Genomic DNA, 7,853 nt, shown 5'->3' on the forward strand with positions numbered 1-7,853 from the left:
ATTAATAGACACTGAAATTTGAATTTCATATAATTTCCTTTTTTGTGTTTAATCTGTTTTACTTAATCTAGAAGCTTGATCAGATTTAAGTTAAATTTTCTTAAGTTATAATTATTATTTTACTTAATTTTAATTTTTTAAAAATTTTAATTGAAATATAGTTGATTTAATTTCATATAATTTTCATATGCACAAAATATTATTCTTCCTTAGATTCACCACCCCCCCCCGGTCATTTAAAAATGTAAAATTCATTCTCAGCTCACAGGCCGTACAAAAACAGGGGGCAGAGCAGGTTGGGAAGCCTTGAACTGTAGGGTCGATGCCCTGAGGAGGCTCTTTTAAAAGTACTGTTTTCTCAGGACTTCCCTGGTGGTCCAGTGGTTAAGACTCTGTGCTTCCAATGCAGGGAGCATGAGTTTGATCCCTGGTTGGGGAGCTAAGATCCCACATGTGGCTTGGCCAAAAAAATAAAATAAAAGTACTGTTTTCTCACCTCTTGTGGTTGCTCAAACACCTCCAAGTTTACTACATTCAGTGCAGACGTTCAAGACCTCTGTGTTTGGCCCACACTTTCTACTGAAACTTGTTTTCCTCTCCTCCCACAAACACGCACAGACTCACTGTCCCCTAAACACACCAGGTTCATCGTTAGCTACCTGCTTTTGACCTTGTTTCTTTTTCTGTCTAGAATCTGCCCTACCTTCTTTCTCCAGCATCCTGCAAGGTCATTCTTCTTTCCTGACTCCACTGGCCAGGTGTGGCCTCCTCTTTGCCTCTGAATTCCTACCACAGGTGTCAGTAATACCCCTTTTAGTTCTTAATTCTAGCTTCTCCTTGTTTTTCTCTGTTTTATATGTGTACGTGTTCTGTTGCAGATGAGACTCCTTATCCTTTGTAAATCCTTCAGAGTGCCTGGTCCAGAGCTGAGAATATGATGGAAGCTTGATACTCAGGAACTGACTAACTCTATCTAGTATGAGTATGTCTTCTCTTAACAATCAGCCTTCAAATAGTCAAACAGGACTGATGACATTCTTAGGACGGGCCCTCTGAATCTGAAGGAGGTAATCGTTTTGATGGGATGTACAGATTATCTATGCTGTCTTGCCTCCTTTACCCTGTGATTAGTGGCATTTTTGTGCCACGTGATTGCTAAGATTGTTATCCCATTGCCTTTGGATGTACTTCCGTCATACCCCCTACTTTGTCCTGATTCACCAATTTACTAAAAGAAACCCTCGGGTTAAACAGAGACCTGTTTGACCTCTTTCCATTAATAGAAGAGGAAAAAGGAATGGTCATTGATTAAACACCTACTAAGGTAGCAAGCCGTCTCTTGGTGATTTTCAGATGAGGGGACTGAGCTTCAGAAAAGTTCACAAACTCATCTGAGCCTAAGTGGTGGAAATAAAATGAAACGTACAGGAGGTAACTGGAAAGGAATTTATAGGAGTTTAACCTCATTGATAAGACTGAGGCATCAGGGACTTCCCTGGTGGCGCAGTGGATAAGACTCCGTGCTCCCAATGCAGGGGCCCCGGGTTCGATCTCTGGTTAGGCAACTAGATCCCACATATATGCTGCAACTAAGAGTTTGCATACCACAAATAAGGAGCCTGCCTGCCACAACTAAGGAGCCCACCTGCCACAACTAAGGAGCCCACGTGCTACAACTAAGGAGCCCATGAGCCGCAACTAAGACCTGCTGCAACCAAATAAATAAATATTAAAAAAAAAAAAGACTGAGGCATCAGCTCTCTTACTGTACTTGCCTCATCTCTGTATCTCACCTTCCCACCCTCACCCCTCCCAAACTCTCTAATATTCATGCTGCATTGATGAGATAATGTGTAAAGCTCATAGCAGAGTCTGACACATGACACTCACTCCAAAGGTGTTCTGTTTTCTTTCTCTTAAATCTCTTCTACTTCTATCCCCCAACGTCTACAGGCCACTTTAAAATTGAATGGCTATTTTATATCTATACCTACATTGTATTTCATTTTATGATTTATCAAATTACATTCAGGTAGGAAATCAGAAAGGTAAATATTCAAACACATGAACTCCAGAGCATGTAACCTAGGACCTGGTATTTTGTGGTCGGTGCACGGCAAATTCTTGTTGAGCTAAATTGGCATTTGAGTAATTTCTCTAGATTTAACTATAAAATAATCAGGTCACACATTTGGCTGAAATCTTGCTGCTCCTGTGTTCCATTCCTTTCAATGGTTCCCCATTGCTTAATAGAATTCATTTTGAGGGCCTGGCCTCCCAAGCCTGCCGTGGTCTCCTGTCTTTCTACCTGGTTACCTGTACTTCCACGTCCATTCCAGGCCCCAGGCAAATTGGCCTAGTCAACCTCCTCAGACAGATGGGTTTAAAGATCTGCGGCTTTTTTGACTTTAAAACTTGACTGTTATTTAAGAAACCACTCTACATATTTCACCTTACCTGTGTTTCTTTGTTCATTCCAAGTCTCTATTTCAGATTCCTTTGCATCCATTTCTATAAGTTGAAATTCTCCACATTCTGTATGGTACTATGCAGTGGCAACATCCTCCATGAAACTTACCCTGACTTCCTTGGCCAAAAAGATCCTTTCCCTCTATGAGTGCCTGTAACCCTTTTCTCCCAACCATGATTCTTTTCATATATACCCTTTATTATAGTTACTAATGTACAGGTCTCATCTGGTCTGTGAGATTTAGTCATCTTGGGGCACAAATTCCATGGAGTTTCTCAAGTGGTGCCTTGTATAAGTGAGGTACTCAGTAAATGCAAATTAAATGAATGAATGGAAAGTGAACACAAAAACAAGGTAGGGAGTCCCCTCCCCTTTTAGGACTTTACTCTATCAACCACTTATAACGAATACTTCCTTAACTAGAGAGTGGGTTTTTTGTTTTTTGTTTTTTGTTTTTTTCATTAGGTAGGAAACAATTTCTTTTTGATGGAGTGTGGAATTTGGAAGGAAATATTTTAAAGTTCTACTTGGGAGTTGAGAAAATGAGAAGTGTCAACGTGTTTATTGCTGGAAGTGTTGCAATAAGAAAGCAAACTTATACCATTGTATTGTCAGCTCACCCACCACAATAATATTTTAATTCATATCACTACTCCTAAAAGAGAAGAAAGTGATGCGTAAATAATAACGAGGCACCTGCTTCAAACTTGCGGGTCTCAGAAGAAACAATCCTCAGCTTCTGATGTAGCAACCTAAGGAGATACAAACCTACTTCTGATGACAAGGGCATGGGGGAAAATATTTTAAGTAAACTGAGCTCTGATCACAAGGTGGGCAACAGTGGTTACATATCTCTTTTTAAAAAATGTATGTATTCATTTTTTCTTCCAGTTTTATTGAGATATAGTTGACATACAACACTGTATATGTTTAAGGTGTACAGCATAATGATTTTTTTAAGTATTGTTTTTAAACTATTTTTAAAATTTTATTTATTTCTTTCTTTTTGGCTGCGTTGGGTCTTCATTGCTGCGCGTGGGCTTTCTATAGTTGTGGCGAGCAGGGGCTATTCTTCTCATTGCAGTGGCTCCTCTTGTGCCGGAGCACGGGCTCTAGGCATGCAGGCTTCAGTAGTTGTGGCTCGCGGGCTCTAGAGCATAGGCTCAGTAGTTGTGGTGCACGGGCTTAGTTTCACCGCGGCATGTGGGATCTTCCCGGACCAGCGCTCGAACCCATGTCCCCAATAATATTTTAATTCATATCACTACTCCTAAAAGAGAAGAAAGTGATGCGTAAATAATAACGAGGCACCTGCTTCAAACTTGCGGGTCTCAGAAGAAACAATCCTCAGCTTCTGATGTAGCAACCTAAGGAGATACAAACCTACTTCTGATGACAAGGGCATGGGGGAAAATATTTTAAGTAAACTGAGCTCTGATCACAAGGTGGGCAACAGTGGTTACATATCTCTTTTTAAAAAATGTATGTATTCATTTTTTCTTCCAGTTTTATTGAGATATAGTTGACATACAACACTGTATATGTTTAAGGTGTACAGCATAATGATTTTTTTAAGTATTGTTTTTAAACTATTTTTAAAATTTTATTTATTTCTTTCTTTTTGGCTGCGTTGGGTCTTCATTGCTGCGCGTGGGCTTTCTATAGTTGTGGCGAGCAGGGGCTATTCTTCTCATTGCAGTGGCTCCTCTTGTGCCGGAGCACGGGCTCTAGGCATGCAGGCTTCAGTAGTTGTGGCTCGCGGGCTCTAGAGCATAGGCTCAGTAGTTGTGGTGCACGGGCTTAGTTTCACCGCGGCATGTGGGATCTTCCCGGACCAGCGCTCGAACCCATGTCCCTGCATTGGCAGGCGGATTCTTAACGACTGCGCCACCAGGGAAGCCCCCAGCATAATGATTTGATTTACATACATCATTAAGTGATTATCACAATAAGTTTAGAGAACATCCATTATCTCATATAGATACAAATTAAAGAGATAGAAAAATAATTTTTTAATTAAAAAAATTGTTTTTCTTGTGCTGAGAACTCTTAGGATTTACTCTTAAGAATTTTCATATATAATGTACAGCAGTGTTAATTATATTTATCATGTTGTAAATAAGTACATGCCTAGTACTTATTTATCTTATAACTGGAAATTTGTACCTTTTGACTGCCTTCATCCAGTTCTCCCTGACTACTCCCTGCCTCTGGTAACCACAAATCTGATCTCTTTTACTATGAGATTGTTTGTTTGTCTTTGAAGTACAATTGACCTACACCACTGTGTTAGTTCCTGTTATACAACATAGTGATTTGATGTTTCTATACATTTCAAACAGATCACCACAATAAGACTAGATATAGTATGTCACTGTACAAAGATATTACATAGTTATTGACTATAGTCCCTTGCACATTTCATACCCAAGACTCATTTATTTTGCAACTGGAAGTTTGTACCTCATAATCTCCCTCACTTATTTCTTTCCTCCTCCAATCACCTTCCCCTTTAGTAACCACCTGTTTGTTCTCTGTATCTATAACTCTATTTCTGCTTTGTTATGTTTGTTCATTTGTTTTGTTTTTCTGATTCCACATATAAGTGAAATCATACAGCATTTTTCTTTCTCTGTCTTATGTCATGTAGCATAATAACCTCCAGGTCCATCCATCTTGTCAAAGATGTCAAGATTTCATTCTTTTTTATGGTTGAGTAATATTCTATTGTATTCCAGTGTAACGCATCTTCTTTATCCATTCATCTGTTGATGGGTACTGTGGTTGATTCCATATTTTGGCTGTTATAAAGAATGCTGCAGCGAACATAGTGGTACATATATCTTTTGGAATTAGTGCTTTTGTTTTATTTGGATAAATTATCCAGGAGTAGATATGTTGGATCATATGATACTTCTATTTTTAATTTATTTTAATTAAATTTTTTTTGGCTATGCCACTTGCTTGTGGAGTCTTAGTTCCCCCACCAGGGATCAAACCCATGGCCCTTGCAGTGGAAGCATGGAGTCCTAACCACTGGAATGCCGGGGAATTCCTGCTTTTTAATTTTTGAGATATCTCCATACTGTTTTCCATCGTGGCTGTACCAATTTACATTCCCACCAACAGTGCACAAGACATCCCTTTTCTCCACATTCTCTCCAACTCTGGCTATTTGTTGTCTTTTGGATAATGGCCATTCTGACAAGTGTGAGGTGATAGCTCATTGTGGTTTTGGTTTGCATTCCCCTGATGATTAGTGATTTTGAGCATCTTTGTGTGTGTGTGTGTTAGCCATCTCTATGTCTTCTTGGAAAAATATCTGTTCAGATCTTCTGCACATTCTTTAATAAATTTATTTATTTATTTATTTATTTTTGGCTGTGTTGGGTCTTCATTACTGCGCATGGGCTTTCTCTAGTTGCAGCGAGCGGGGGCTACTCTTCGTTGTGGTGTGCAGGCTTCTCCTTGTGGTGGCTTCTCTTGCTGTGGAGCAAGGGCTCTAGGCACGCAGGCTTCAGTAGTTGTGTCACACGGGCTCAGTAGTTGTGGCTCACGGGCTCCAGAGTGCAGGCTCAGCAGTTGTGGCACACGGGCTTAGTTGCCCCACGGCATGTGGGATCTTCCTAGACCAGGGCTCAAACCTGTGTCCCCTGCACTGGCAGGCGGATTCTTAACCACTGCGCCCCCAGGGAAGCCCGTCTGCCCATTTTTTAATCAGGTTGTTTGTTTTTTGATATTGTGTTGTTTGTGTTTGTATATTTTGAATACTATCAGATTTTCATTTGCAAATATATCAGATATATCATTTACAAATATCTCCTTCCATTCAGTAGGTTGTCTTTTTGTTTTGTTCATGGTTTCCTTTGCTGTGCAAAAACTTTTAATTCAAATAGATCCCATTTGTTTATTTTTGCTTTTGTTTCATTTACCTTAGGAGACAGATCCCAAAAAATATTGCTACAATTTATGTCAAAGAGTGTTCTTCCAGGACTTCCCTGGTGGTGCAGTGGTTAAGAATCTGCCTGCCAATGCAGGGGACACGGATTCGAGCCCTGGCCCGGGAAGATCCCACATGCCTCAGAGCAACTAAGCCCGTGCACCACAACTACTGAGCCTATGCTCTAGACCCTGTGAGCCACAACTACTGAGCCCACGTGCCACAACTACTGAAGCCCGCGTGCCTAGAGCCCGTGCTCCGCAACAAGAGAAACCACAACAATGAGAAGCCCGCGCACCACAATGAGGAATAGCCCCCGCTCACCGCAACTAGAGAAAGCCCACTCAAAGCAATGAAGACCCAACGCAGCCAAAACTCAATCAATAAATAAATTAATTAATTTTTTTAAAAAAAGAGTGTTCTTCCTATGTTTTCTTCTAGGATTTTTATGGTTTCTGGTCTTACATTTAGGTCTTTAATCCATTTTGAGTTTATTTTTGTATATAGTGTTAGAAAATGTTCTAATTTCATTCATTTACATGTAGCTGTCCAGTTTTCCTGGCACCACTTATTGAAGAGACTGTCTTTTCTCCATAGTATATTCTTGCCTCCTTTGTCATAGATTAATTGACCATAAGTGTGTGGATTTATTTCTGGGCTGTCTATTCTGCTCCATTGATTTATCTGTTTTCATCCTAGTACCATGCTGTTTTGATTACTGTAGCTTTGTAGTACAGTCTGAAGTCAGGGAGCATGACCCCTCCAGCTCTGTTCTTCTTTCTCAAGATTGCTTTGGCTATTACAGGTCTTTTTTGTTTCCACACAAATTTTAGAATTATTTATTCTAGTTCTGTGAAAAATGCCGTTAATATTTTGATAGGGATTGTATTTAATCTATAAATTGCCTTGGGTAGTATAGTAATTTTAACAATATTAATTCTTCCAATCCATGGACACAGTATAACTTTCCATTTGTTTGTGTTGTCTTTAATTTGTTTCATCAGTGTCTTATGGTTTTCTGAGTACAGGTCTTTTACCTCCTTAGTTAGATTTATTCTTAGGTATTTTATTCTTTTTGATGTGATGGTAAATGGGATTATTTTCTTAATTTCTCTTTCTGTTCTTTCATTGGTAGTATATAGGTAGCAACAAATTTCTGTGTATTAGTTTTGTATCCTGAAACTTTACCAAATTCACTGATTAGCTCTAGTAGTTTTCTGTTAGCATCTTTAGGGTTTTCTATGCATAATATGTCTTCTGCAAATAGTGACAGTTTTACTTTTTCTTTTCCAATTTGGATTCTCTTTATTTCTTTTTCTTCTCTGATTGCTGTGGCTAAAACGTCCAAAACTATGTTGAATAATAGTGGTGAGAATGGGAAACCTTGTCCTGTTCCTGATCTTAGTGGAAATGGTTTCAGTTTTTCACCATGGAGGACGATGT

The sequence above is a fragment of the Physeter macrocephalus genome, chromosome 7 (assembly GCF_002837175.3).
Source record: "Physeter macrocephalus isolate SW-GA chromosome 7, ASM283717v5, whole genome shotgun sequence".
NCBI lineage: Eukaryota > Metazoa > Chordata > Mammalia > Artiodactyla > Physeteridae > Physeter > Physeter macrocephalus.